This window comes from Hydractinia symbiolongicarpus, chromosome 9, assembly GCF_029227915.1.
Source record: "Hydractinia symbiolongicarpus strain clone_291-10 chromosome 9, HSymV2.1, whole genome shotgun sequence".
In the NCBI taxonomy this organism is placed as follows: domain Eukaryota; kingdom Metazoa; phylum Cnidaria; class Hydrozoa; order Anthoathecata; family Hydractiniidae; genus Hydractinia; species Hydractinia symbiolongicarpus.
In genome coordinates, this window is record NC_079883.1 from 7,422,636 (window position 1) to 7,436,000 (window position 13,365).

The window sequence follows — 13,365 nt, forward strand, 5'->3', positions numbered from 1 at the left end:
TTCCCCACGAATTCTTCTTGCCAACTGGATGTCTTTAGGCATGATTGTAACTCGTTTTGCGTGAATGGCACACAAGTTAGTATCCTCGAACAAGCCAACAAGGTACGCTTCAGAAGCCTCTTGCAGAGCCATAACGGCTGTGCTCTGGAATCGCAGATCTGTTTTGAAGTCCTGAGCAATTTCTCGCACAAGACGCTGGAAAGGCAACTTGCGGATCAAGAGCTCGGTTGACTTCTGGTATCTTCTGATTTCTCTGAGAGCAACTGTACCAGGTCTGTAACGATGTGGTTTTTTCACTCCTCCAGTAGCTGGTGCGCTTTTCCTCGCAGCTTTAGTGGCGAGTTGTTTTCGTGGAGCCTTTCCTCCAGTAGATTTACGTGCAGTTTGCTTTGTACGAGCCATATTTTAAGAAGTCGATGTAGTACGGATACACAAGACGGTCTAAAATGCACTATCGCGCCAAAGTTTTATTTCTCATATTGATTGACAGCTAAGGTTCAAAACAAACCATTTGATTGGTGCTAAGAAAGTAATTTCTGATTGGCTGCATAATGACATTACGCTCATTACTTTAACATTTTTATAAAATCTGTGTTTTTTGGCTACGGGAAAACGGCTGTATCTTCTGATACACAAAAGCTTTTGACTTTTTTTTTTTTTAGTAAGTAGCAGAAGGTTTGGCGAATTCCAACGATGCCAAATTTATTGCCTTACTGAAACATTAAGACCACGAATTTTTAAAAAAACTACAGTTTTACTTAAAAAAATGTACAAAATGTTCGGAACATTTTGTAATGACGCAACTCTATTGGTTAATTAGGGTGTTTCCACGAGCAGTAGGTAATTTTATGGCCTCTTTTTAAAGCTGTCTGAATTCTGTTAACTCAAACGTTGTTTTTGTACTCGTTCTGTACGCAACTATATCAATATGTCTGGACGCGGAAAAGGAGGTAAAGGATTGGGAAAAGGAGGTGCTAAACGTCACCGAAAAATTCTTCGTGATAACATTCAGGGAATCACAAAACCTGCTATTCGACGTCTTGCTCGACGAGGTGGTGTCAAACGTATCTCTGGCCTTATCTATGAGGAAACCAGAGGTGTACTGAAGGTTTTCTTAGAGAATGTTATTCGTGATGCTGTAACCTACACAGAGCACGCTAAACGCAAGACCGTTACCGCTATGGATGTTGTTTATGCCTTAAAACGTCAAGGAAGAACTCTTTACGGATTCGGAGGTTAAGCGTTGTCATTGCTCAACAAAAACGGCTATTTTTATAGCCACAAATCTTTTAAAACATTACTTTGTGCACGCTTCCAAATTACACAATGTGTAAAGTCTTGTCACAGTTACATTTATTGCTATACGATACTATGTCATATATGACACAAAAAAAATTTAGAAATACTTTGTAGGGTTAATTTGCCTGGGAGTGTTTCCGTGAAAAGCTGGGTTAAGTTAAATGTAAGCAATAACATGGATCAATGTACTTGTCTTTTCTGCAAGTACAGCTAATAATACGTATGAAAAGTGAAGCTAATCCACACACACACATGGGGAAGTATTTTAAATGTAGGCTAGTGTTCTTAAGCACATTATTTAGAAGTTTTATTAACTTCGGTTAACTTGTAGTGACGCCAAGTAAATGTTTTTTTAAAGATGTGTGGTCTTAAAAAAGACCGTTTGTGTTTGGTAGACGTTGGTTTACTTGCTGCTTGTGTATTTTGTGACGGCTTTTGTTCCTTCACTGACTGCGTGTTTTGCAAGTTCTCCAGGCAAGAGAAGACGTACTGCGGTTTGAATTTCACGAGAAGAGATGGTCGACTTTTTGTTTTGAAGAGCCAAACGCGAAGCTTCGGAAGCAATGCGCTCAAAGATGTCGTTGACAAATGAGTTCATGATGCTCATAGCTTTGCTTGAAACTCCGACATCTGGGTGAACTTGTTTCAAAACATTGTAGATGTAAATAGCATAACTTTCCTTTCTCTTTCTCTTGCGTTTCTTTTCACCAGTTCCACCAATCTTTCCTCCTTTTTTGCCGGCTCTTTTTTCACCTTTCTTGGCTACTTTAGGTGCCTGTTTTCCTCCTTTAGCTGCTGCGTCAGACATGGTTAAAAATTTTTGCTACTTAACTTGTAAATAAGCATTAAACTGCAAGTCAAAACTTTTTGTTTATAAGTAAAAAAATCGGATCGAATTCGATCCGAAAACGCCGATACGCAATTTAATTGGTTAAAAAAAAAATCTTTTGTTTAATACTTAATTATGATTGGTTAAAAAAACATGATTTCGATCCTATTTTTATGATGAAAAAACGAGTAAAGTTTATTTCGTTAACACTTACGTTAAATATTCGTACGTTTTTGTATTAACTTACAAATCAAATCGCAGTTATGTCTGGACGTGGAAAAGGTGGAAAAGCTAAGGCTAAAGCCAAGACAAGATCCTCAAGAGCTGGACTTCAATTTCCAGTCGGTAGAGTGCATAGATTCCTTCGTAGAGGGCACTATGCTAACCGAATTGGATCTGGAGCACCAGTTTACTTAGCAGCCGTCTTGGAATATTTATCTGCTGAGATATTGGAGTTGGCTGGTAACGCAGCAAGAGACAACAAAAAAGCTAGGATTATTCCAAGACATTTACAATTGGCTGTTCGTAATGATGAAGAATTAAACAAACTTTTGAGCGGTGTAACCATTGCAGCTGGTGGTGTTTTGCCAAACATTCAAGCTGTCTTACTCCCAAAGAAGAACGACAAAGGACAGAAGAAGTAAACCGCTACACTCAGAAAACAACGGCTATTTTTATAGCCACACATCTTTAAAAAAACATTGTTTTTTTCACAAAACTATAACCTTAAAGTCTAATAGATAATCCATGCATACGCCTTGTCCTAAGTAACTCAAAGAAATTAAATAAAAAAATTTGATCACAACGTCAAAATAAATTGCACGTATTTGCCCCTACTAATGTCTACGGCCATACCACGATGAACACACCCGTTCTCGTCTGATCACGGAAGTTAAGCATCGTCGGGCCGGGATAGTACTTGGATGGGGGACCGCCTGGGAACTCCCGGTGTCGTAGGCTTTTCATTTTCATTTGTTGCCTTTTCATTTCAATGGTGCTGTGATATATTTCTTGTTATAACAATTAAGGAACGTGGCGGTTGTTGAAAGTGTTTCCTATGACATTTTCCTACGACATTTTCAGGTGATAGTACGAGAAAAAAGAGCTTTCAAATGCATACAAACTCGATCTATTGCCGATCATCCAATAACCCTGACGGAATGGCAAATAAAATAAAATTCCGCCGCCTTCCGAGGACTTATATCGCAATCACGTTTCGTAACAGCCAAGCGAGGTTTTACCTTAGCGTTTAAGTCACCACCGACATTTGGCCGCGCAACTTTTCTAAGCTCATTCATTTTGACTTAAGGAGGGGGCGAGCGCGGACGCAGGCCCCCACTACCAGAAATTGTACGGTCGAGTTACTGACGTTTGCAGTAATCGCAGAGGTCAGCCCAAGCGTAGTGCAATGCAAGAGCCTCACTCTGGAAGAAAACCCTCATTGATCAGTCTTTACTTCCCCGTCAGGTAAGTATGAGTTGGAACTGCACCGTAGCATGAGGGTACCCTTCAAAGTTTGTTAATGCTTGTGGCTTGAGTGTGTTATAAACTGCCGTGTCGCGGGGCATAGGCTGTATTCTCCCCCAGTGTACGCGTTTTGTTCCCGCCGTAGACTATGCAGAGTGCCGTCGGAAAGAGGACTGCTATTATTCTTTTATTGCTTATGTGGGCCGCCATCGGTAATAGTGCAACACCAAGGCAACCCGTGGTCACGGCGTGAATGAATCCACCTCCATGACCCAAGGCCAAAAATCAGATTAATATACTGACCATTCAGAGAATGGCCTACCAGATATTAAACTGATAAGAACAGATACTACACTTGATCTTAGCCATTAGGCCGAGAAGCGATAAAGAACAAGCGTTGCCATGATAGGCATCGTCCACACACCGTAACTGCTTGTGGAGCATGTCACGTTACTGTAAAGCTTACAACTGTCACCGCGTACGGATGGACGGCGACATAGTAAAAATCACGGCTGTTGATTTAGCCGTAGGATGGAGAGCGACTGTAGCGAGTGGATGGTAACTTACATGAATGCTAACAAAGGCGACGATACTAAGTGCGTGATATTACTTTCCAATATGACTGCGTACATTCCGTTTATCAACGCATTACGCCAGAACGTGCGCGCGCGTTACACAGTAGACCATGCAGCCGAAATGCGACAGTGCGACCCTGCCAGGAGTCGAACCTGGAATCCCCTGATTCGTAGTCAGATGCCTTATCCATTGGGCCACAGGGCCATGCTTATGACTTCGCCCCATCGTTATTTTGGCTTGCGCATTCGTTTTACTTACGACAGAATTCTTCGTGTTTGTAGCCATGAAAGAAAGGGACTTCTGTGAGTGAATTTTTTTACTGTGGTCTAATAAAAAAGTCGAAACGCAGTGCCCAATATATGAATTGCTCCTAATAGCCGGAAACAGGCCGTGTCGATGATGTAGGCCGACATACGCAACGCAAACCAAAGAACGCTTTATGAAAATCCTAACACGGGCGCGGAAGAAGCCCAAATTAACAGAGTAGATGTAATGCTGAAGACCTCAAACTCCAGCAGCTTCTCTTTCAGACTATTGCGTCGTGCTACAAATAAAAATTAACATGCTTTCGCATAGTCGCGGCACCCAAAACGGACATTATACGATGTACAGAAACACACATTTCTGTTTTCGCGCCAAATCAATTCCCGGGAGTGGTACTTTTACGTCCGCATACTTCGCACCGTCTTAAATTATATCTCATTTACACGGTAATGTTTAGTATACTTCTACTGTGATAACAAGCATCGTTTATCGTTGGATTGTTGTAAGAAAACATTAAAAATGAGTGAAGCAGCTTCTCCAAAGAAAATCGCACCCAAGAAGAAACCTGCTGCAAAGAAGACAGCTGATCACCCTAAATATGTGGACATGATCAAGGCTGCTATCGCTACCCTAAAGGAACGCGGTGGTTCATCTCGCCAAGCTATTACAAAATATATTCATGCAAATTACAAAGTTGCTGAAAACTCAGATCATCATCTGAAAATGGCTCTTAAACGAGGAGTAACATCAGGCGATTTGATTCAAACTAAAGGCACTGGTGCTTCTGGATCATTCAAGCTAGGTCAGGTAAAAAAAGAAAAACCTAAGAAAAAGGCCGCAGCAAAAAAGCCAACGGCAAAGAAGCCTACTGCAAAGAAAAGTACACCAAAAAAGAAGCCAGCAAAGAAGAGCACGCCAAAGAAAGCAGCAAAGAAGCCTGCCACAAAGAAAGCCTCGGCTAAGAAACCAGCAGCTAAGAAACCCACAAAGAAGCCTGTTGCTAAAAAACCTGCAGCAAAGAAGGTCAAAAAGACTCCCAAAAAGGCAGCAAAGAAGACCGCAAAAAAATAATTTGTGTGTATCTGGCTATTACATTAACAAACGGCTATTTTTATAGCCACACATTTACAAAAAAACATTATCTTGGTACAAAGTTAAACTTGTTTAAGTCACTTAAACAGTTAAAAAAGAGTAATTTTAAGATTAGATTCCCTAAGTTTAAGTATTTTCGTTTTTAAATTTCTTATTTTCTTGCTTTTACTTTTCTTGCCCTTCATATTTTTAACATTGTCAAACTTTATGTAGCATAAAATTTTTATGTAGCATAAAATTTAAACAGAAAGCAGAACAAAGTTTGATATAAAAAGCTAGCCGTAATATTTTTTATGGATGTGTGGCTATAAAAATAGCCGTTTTTTGTTTGGTAAGATGCTTAGGCACGTTCCCCACGAATTCTTCTTGCCAACTGGATGTCTTTAGGCATGATTGTAACTCGTTTTGCGTGAATGGCACACAAGTTAGTATCCTCGAACAAGCCAACAAGGTACGCTTCAGAAGCCTCTTGCAGAGCCATAACGGCTGTGCTCTGGAATCGCAGATCTGTTTTGAAGTCCTGAGCAATTTCTCGCACAAGACGCTGGAAAGGCAACTTGCGGATCAAGAGCTCGGTTGACTTCTGGTATCTTCTGATTTCTCTGAGAGCAACTGTACCAGGTCTGTAACGATGTGGTTTTTTCACTCCTCCAGTAGCTGGTGCGCTTTTCCTCGCAGCTTTAGTGGCGAGTTGTTTTCGTGGAGCCTTTCCTCCAGTAGATTTACGTGCAGTTTGCTTTGTACGAGCCATATTTTAAGAAGTCGATGTAGTACGGATACACAAGACGGTCTAAAATGCACTATCGCGCCAAAGTTTTATTTCTCATATTGATTGACAGCTAAGGTTCAAAACAAACCATTTGATTGGTGCTAAGAAAGTAATTTCTGATTGGCTGCATAATGACATTACGCTCATTACTTTAACATTTTTATAAAATCTGTGTTTTTTGGCTACGGGAAAACGGCTGTATCTTCTGATACACAAAAGCTTTTGACTTTTTTTTTTTTTAGTAAGTAGCAGAAGGTTTGGCGAATTCCAACGATGCCAAATTTATTGCCTTACTGAAACATTAAGACCACGAATTTTTAAAAAAACTACAGTTTTACTTAAAAAAATGTACAAAATGTTCGGAACATTTTGTAATGACGCAACTCTATTGGTTAATTAGGGTGTTTCCACGAGCAGTAGGTAATTTTATGGCCTCTTTTTAAAGCTGTCTGAATTCTGTTAACTCAAACGTTGTTTTTGTACTCGTTCTGTACGCAACTATATCAATATGTCTGGACGCGGAAAAGGAGGTAAAGGATTGGGAAAAGGAGGTGCTAAACGTCACCGAAAAATTCTTCGTGATAACATTCAGGGAATCACAAAACCTGCTATTCGACGTCTTGCTCGACGAGGTGGTGTCAAACGTATCTCTGGCCTTATCTATGAGGAAACCAGAGGTGTACTGAAGGTTTTCTTAGAGAATGTTATTCGTGATGCTGTAACCTACACAGAGCACGCTAAACGCAAGACCGTTACCGCTATGGATGTTGTTTATGCCTTAAAACGTCAAGGAAGAACTCTTTACGGATTCGGAGGTTAAGCGTTGTCATTGCTCAACAAAAACGGCTATTTTTATAGCCACAAATCTTTTAAAACATTACTTTGTGCACGCTTCCAAATTACACAATGTGTAAAGTCTTGTCACAGTTACATTTATTGCTATACGATACTATGTCATATATGACACAAAAAAAATTTAGAAATACTTTGTAGGGTTAATTTGCCTGGGAGTGTTTCCGTGAAAAGCTGGGTTAAGTTAAATGTAAGCAATAACATGGATCAATGTACTTGTCTTTTCTGCAAGTACAGCTAATAATACGTATGAAAAGTGAAGCTAATCCACACACACACATGGGGAAGTATTTTAAATGTAGGCTAGTGTTCTTAAGCACATTATTTAGAAGTTTTATTAACTTCGGTTAACTTGTAGTGACGCCAAGTAAATGTTTTTTTAAAGATGTGTGGTCTTAAAAAAGACCGTTTGTGTTTGGTAGACGTTGGTTTACTTGCTGCTTGTGTATTTTGTGACGGCTTTTGTTCCTTCACTGACTGCGTGTTTTGCAAGTTCTCCAGGCAAGAGAAGACGTACTGCGGTTTGAATTTCACGAGAAGAGATGGTCGACTTTTTGTTTTGAAGAGCCAAACGCGAAGCTTCGGAAGCAATGCGCTCAAAGATGTCGTTGACAAATGAGTTCATGATGCTCATAGCTTTGCTTGAAACTCCGACATCTGGGTGAACTTGTTTCAAAACATTGTAGATGTAAATAGCATAACTTTCCTTTCTCTTTCTCTTGCGTTTCTTTTCACCAGTTCCACCAATCTTTCCTCCTTTTTTGCCGGCTCTTTTTTCACCTTTCTTGGCTACTTTAGGTGCCTGTTTTCCTCCTTTAGCTGCTGCGTCAGACATGGTTAAAAATTTTTGCTACTTAACTTGTAAATAAGCATTAAACTGCAAGTCAAAACTTTTTGTTTATAAGTAAAAAAATCGGATCGAATTCGATCCGAAAACGCCGATACGCAATTTAATTGGTTAAAAAAAAAATCTTTTGTTTAATACTTAATTATGATTGGTTAAAAAAACATGATTTCGATCCTATTTTTATGATGAAAAAACGAGTAAAGTTTATTTCGTTAACACTTACGTTAAATATTCGTACGTTTTTGTATTAACTTACAAATCAAATCGCAGTTATGTCTGGACGTGGAAAAGGTGGAAAAGCTAAGGCTAAAGCCAAGACAAGATCCTCAAGAGCTGGACTTCAATTTCCAGTCGGTAGAGTGCATAGATTCCTTCGTAGAGGGCACTATGCTAACCGAATTGGATCTGGAGCACCAGTTTACTTAGCAGCCGTCTTGGAATATTTATCTGCTGAGATATTGGAGTTGGCTGGTAACGCAGCAAGAGACAACAAAAAAGCTAGGATTATTGCAAGACATTTACAATTGGCTGTTCGTAATGATGAAGAATTAAACAAACTTTTGAGCGGTGTAACCATTGCAGCTGGTGGTGTTTTGCCAAACATTCAAGCTGTCTTACTCCCAAAGAAGAACGACAAAGGACAGAAGAAGTAAACCGCTACACTCAGAAAACAACGGCTATTTTTATAGCCACACATCTTTAAAAAAACATTGTTTTTTTCACAAAACTATAACCTTAAAGTCTAATAGATAATCCATGCATACGCCTTGTCCTAAGTAACTCAAAGAAATTAAATAAAAAAATTTGATCACAACGTCAAAATAAATTGCACGTATTTGCCCCTACTAATGTCTACGGCCATACCACGATGAACACACCCGTTCTCGTCTGATCACGGAAGTTAAGCATCGTCGGGCCGGGATAGTACTTGGATGGGGGACCGCCTGGGAACTCCCGGTGTCGTAGGCTTTTCATTTTCATTTGTTGCCTTTTCATTTCAATGGTGCTGTGATATATTTCTTGTTATAACAATTAAGGAACGTGGCGGTTGTTGAAAGTGTTTCCTATGACATTTTCCTACGACATTTTCAGGTGATAGTACGAGAAAAAAGAGCTTTCAAATGCATACAAACTCGATCTATTGCCGATCATCCAATAACCCTGACGGAATGGCAAATAAAATAAAATTCCGCCGCCTTCCGAGGACTTATATCGCAATCACGTTTCGTAACAGCCAAGCGAGGTTTTACCTTAGCGTTTAAGTCACCACCGACATTTGGCCGCGCAACTTTTCTAAGCTCATTCATTTTGACTTAAGGAGGGGGCGAGCGCGGACGCAGGCCCCCACTACCAGAAATTGTACGGTCGAGTTACTGACGTTTGCAGTAATCGCAGAGGTCAGCCCAAGCGTAGTGCAATGCAAGAGCCTCACTCTGGAAGAAAACCCTCATTGATCAGTCTTTACTTCCCCGTCAGGTAAGTATGAGTTGGAACTGCACCGTAGCATGAGGGTACCCTTCAAAGTTTGTTAATGCTTGTGGCTTGAGTGTGTTATAAACTGCCGTGTCGCGGGGCATAGGCTGTATTCTCCCCCAGTGTACGCGTTTTGTTCCCGCCGTAGACTATGCAGAGTGCCGTCGGAAAGAGGACTGCTATTATTCTTTTATTGCTTATGTGGGCCGCCATCGGTAATAGTGCAACACCAAGGCAACCCGTGGTCACGGCGTGAATGAATCCACCTCCATGACCCAAGGCCAAAAATCAGATTAATATACTGACCATTCAGAGAATGGCCTACCAGATATTAAACTGATAAGAACAGATACTACACTTGATCTTAGCCATTAGGCCGAGAAGCGATAAAGAACAAGCGTTGCCATGATAGGCATCGTCCACACACCGTAACTGCTTGTGGAGCATGTCACGTTACTGTAAAGCTTACAACTGTCACCGCGTACGGATGGACGGCGACATAGTAAAAATCACGGCTGTTGATTTAGCCGTAGGATGGAGAGCGACTGTAGCGAGTGGATGGTAACTTACATGAATGCTAACAAAGGCGACGATACTAAGTGCGTGATATTACTTTCCAATATGACTGCGTACATTCCGTTTATCAACGCATTACGCCAGAACGTGCGCGCGCGTTACACAGTAGACCATGCAGCCGAAATGCGACAGTGCGACCCTGCCAGGAGTCGAACCTGGAATCCCCTGATTCGTAGTCAGATGCCTTATCCATTGGGCCACAGGGCCATGCTTATGACTTCGCCCCATCGTTATTTTGGCTTGCGCATTCGTTTTACTTACGACAGAATTCTTCGTGTTTGTAGCCATGAAAGAAAGGGACTTCTGTGAGTGAATTTTTTTACTGTGGTCTAATAAAAAAGTCGAAACGCAGTGCCCAATATATGAATTGCTCCTAATAGCCGGAAACAGGCCGTGTCGATGATGTAGGCCGACATACGCAACGCAAACCAAAGAACGCTTTATGAAAATCCTAACACGGGCGCGGAAGAAGCCCAAATTAACAGAGTAGATGTAATGCTGAAGACCTCAAACTCCAGCAGCTTCTCTTTCAGACTATTGCGTCGTGCTACAAATAAAAATTAACATGCTTTCGCATAGTCGCGGCACCCAAAACGGACATTATACGATGTACAGAAACACACATTTCTGTTTTCGCGCCAAATCAATTCCCGGGAGTGGTACTTTTACGTCCGCATACTTCGCACCGTCTTAAATTATATCTCATTTACACGGTAATGTTTAGTATACTTCTACTGTGATAACAAGCATCGTTTATCGTTGGATTGTTGTAAGAAAACATTAAAAATGAGTGAAGCAGCTTCTCCAAAGAAAATCGCACCCAAGAAGAAACCTGCTGCAAAGAAGACAGCTGATCACCCTAAATATGTGGACATGATCAAGGCTGCTATCGCTACCCTAAAGGAACGCGGTGGTTCATCTCGCCAAGCTATTACAAAATATATTCATGCAAATTACAAAGTTGCTGAAAACTCAGATCATCATCTGAAAATGGCTCTTAAACGAGGAGTAACATCAGGCGATTTGATTCAAACTAAAGGCACTGGTGCTTCTGGATCATTCAAGCTAGGTCAGGTAAAAAAAGAAAAACCTAAGAAAAAGGCCGCAGCAAAAAAGCCAACGGCAAAGAAGCCTACTGCAAAGAAAAGTACACCAAAAAAGAAGCCAGCAAAGAAGAGCACGCCAAAGAAAGCAGCAAAGAAGCCTGCCACAAAGAAAGCCTCGGCTAAGAAACCAGCAGCTAAGAAACCCACAAAGAAGCCTGTTGCTAAAAAACCTGCAGCAAAGAAGGTCAAAAAGACTCCCAAAAAGGCAGCAAAGAAGACCGCAAAAAAATAATTTGTGTGTATCTGGCTATTACATTAACAAACGGCTATTTTTATAGCCACACATTTACAAAAAAACATTATCTTGGTACAAAGTTAAACTTGTTTAAGTCACTTAAACAGTTAAAAAAGAGTAATTTTAAGATTAGATTCCCTAAGTTTAAGTATTTTCGTTTTTAAATTTCTTATTTTCTTGCTTTTACTTTTCTTGCCCTTCATATTTTTAACATTGTCAAACTTTATGTAGCATAAAATTTTTATGTAGCATAAAATTTAAACAGAAAGCAGAACAAAGTTTGATATAAAAAGCTAGCCGTAATATTTTTTATGGATGTGTGGCTATAAAAATAGCCGTTTTTTGTTTGGTAAGATGCTTAGGCACGTTCCCCACGAATTCTTCTTGCCAACTGGATGTCTTTAGGCATGATTGTAACTCGTTTTGCGTGAATGGCACACAAGTTAGTATCCTCGAACAAGCCAACAAGGTACGCTTCAGAAGCCTCTTGCAGAGCCATAACGGCTGTGCTCTGGAATCGCAGATCTGTTTTGAAGTCCTGAGCAATTTCTCGCACAAGACGCTGGAAAGGCAACTTGCGGATCAAGAGCTCGGTTGACTTCTGGTATCTTCTGATTTCTCTGAGAGCAACTGTACCAGGTCTGTAACGATGTGGTTTTTTCACTCCTCCAGTAGCTGGTGCGCTTTTCCTCGCAGCTTTAGTGGCGAGTTGTTTTCGTGGAGCCTTTCCTCCAGTAGATTTACGTGCAGTTTGCTTTGTACGAGCCATATTTTAAGAAGTCGATGTAGTACGGATACACAAGACGGTCTAAAATGCACTATCGCGCCAAAGTTTTATTTCTCATATTGATTGACAGCTAAGGTTCAAAACAAACCATTTGATTGGTGCTAAGAAAGTAATTTCTGATTGGCTGCATAATGACATTACGCTCATTACTTTAACATTTTTATAAAATCTGTGTTTTTTGGCTACGGGAAAACGGCTGTATCTTCTGATACACAAAAGCTTTTGACTTTTTTTTTTTTTAGTAAGTAGCAGAAGGTTTGGCGAATTCCAACGATGCCAAATTTATTGCCTTACTGAAACATTAAGACCACGAATTTTTAAAAAAACTACAGTTTTACTTAAAAAAATGTACAAAATGTTCGGAACATTTTGTAATGACGCAACTCTATTGGTTAATTAGGGTGTTTCCACGAGCAGTAGGTAATTTTATGGCCTCTTTTTAAAGCTGTCTGAATTCTGTTAACTCAAACGTTGTTTTTGTACTCGTTCTGTACGCAACTATATCAATATGTCTGGACGCGGAAAAGGAGGTAAAGGATTGGGAAAAGGAGGTGCTAAACGTCACCGAAAAATTCTTCGTGATAACATTCAGGGAATCACAAAACCTGCTATTCGACGTCTTGCTCGACGAGGTGGTGTCAAACGTATCTCTGGCCTTATCTATGAGGAAACCAGAGGTGTACTGAAGGTTTTCTTAGAGAATGTTATTCGTGATGCTGTAACCTACACAGAGCACGCTAAACGCAAGACCGTTACCGCTATGGATGTTGTTTATGCCTTAAAACGTCAAGGAAGAACTCTTTACGGATTCGGAGGTTAAGCGTTGTCATTGCTCAACAAAAACGGCTATTTTTATAGCCACAAATCTTTTAAAACATTACTTTGTGCACGCTTCCAAATTACACAATGTGTAAAGTCTTGTCACAGTTACATTTATTGCTATACGATACTATGTCATATATGACACAAAAAAAATTTAGAAATACTTTGTAGGGTTAATTTGCCTGGGAGTGTTTCCGTGAAAAGCTGGGTTAAGTTAAATGTAAGCAATAACATGGATCAATGTACTTGTCTTTTCTGCAAGTACAGCTAATAATACGTATGAAAAGTGAAGCTAATCCACACACACACATGGGGAAGTATTTTAAATGTAGGCTAGTGTTCTTAAGCACATTATTTAGAAGTTTTATTAA

General features: G+C 40.2%; 8 non-coding genes across 8 annotated transcripts; 2 read left to right on the forward strand and 6 right to left on the reverse strand.

Annotated features, from left to right (window-relative positions):
* The first annotated feature begins 2,969 nt into the window (after positions 1 to 2,969).
* On the forward strand, positions 2,970 to 3,088 carry LOC130658488 (5S ribosomal RNA). Its single transcript, XR_008985701.1, has one exon. It is a non-coding gene; the product is annotated as a 5S ribosomal RNA (ribosomal RNA).
* Positions 3,089 to 3,438: 350 nt separating this feature from the next.
* Positions 3,439 to 3,603, reverse strand: LOC130659505 (U1 spliceosomal RNA). Its single transcript, XR_008986709.1, has one exon. It is a non-coding gene; the product is annotated as a U1 spliceosomal RNA (small nuclear RNA).
* A 185-nt stretch (positions 3,604 to 3,788) lies between these two features.
* LOC130660559 (U2 spliceosomal RNA) lies at positions 3,789 to 3,980 on the reverse strand. Its single transcript, XR_008987757.1, has one exon. It is a non-coding gene; the product is annotated as a U2 spliceosomal RNA (small nuclear RNA).
* Positions 3,981 to 4,302: 322 nt separating this feature from the next.
* Positions 4,303 to 4,375, reverse strand: Trnar-acg (transfer RNA arginine (anticodon ACG)). Its single transcript has one exon. It is a non-coding gene; the product is annotated as a tRNA-Arg (tRNA).
* Positions 4,376 to 8,845: 4,470 nt separating this feature from the next.
* Positions 8,846 to 8,964, forward strand: LOC130658500 (5S ribosomal RNA). Its single transcript, XR_008985713.1, has one exon. It is a non-coding gene; the product is annotated as a 5S ribosomal RNA (ribosomal RNA).
* A 350-nt stretch (positions 8,965 to 9,314) lies between these two features.
* LOC130659506 (U1 spliceosomal RNA) lies at positions 9,315 to 9,479 on the reverse strand. The gene has a single exon (XR_008986710.1). It is a non-coding gene; the product is annotated as a U1 spliceosomal RNA (small nuclear RNA).
* A 185-nt stretch (positions 9,480 to 9,664) lies between these two features.
* LOC130660560 (U2 spliceosomal RNA) lies at positions 9,665 to 9,856 on the reverse strand. Its single transcript, XR_008987758.1, has one exon. It is a non-coding gene; the product is annotated as a U2 spliceosomal RNA (small nuclear RNA).
* A 322-nt stretch (positions 9,857 to 10,178) lies between these two features.
* Positions 10,179 to 10,251, reverse strand: Trnar-acg (transfer RNA arginine (anticodon ACG)). The gene has a single exon. It is a non-coding gene; the product is annotated as a tRNA-Arg (tRNA).
* Positions 10,252 to 13,365: the final 3,114 nt, after the last annotated feature.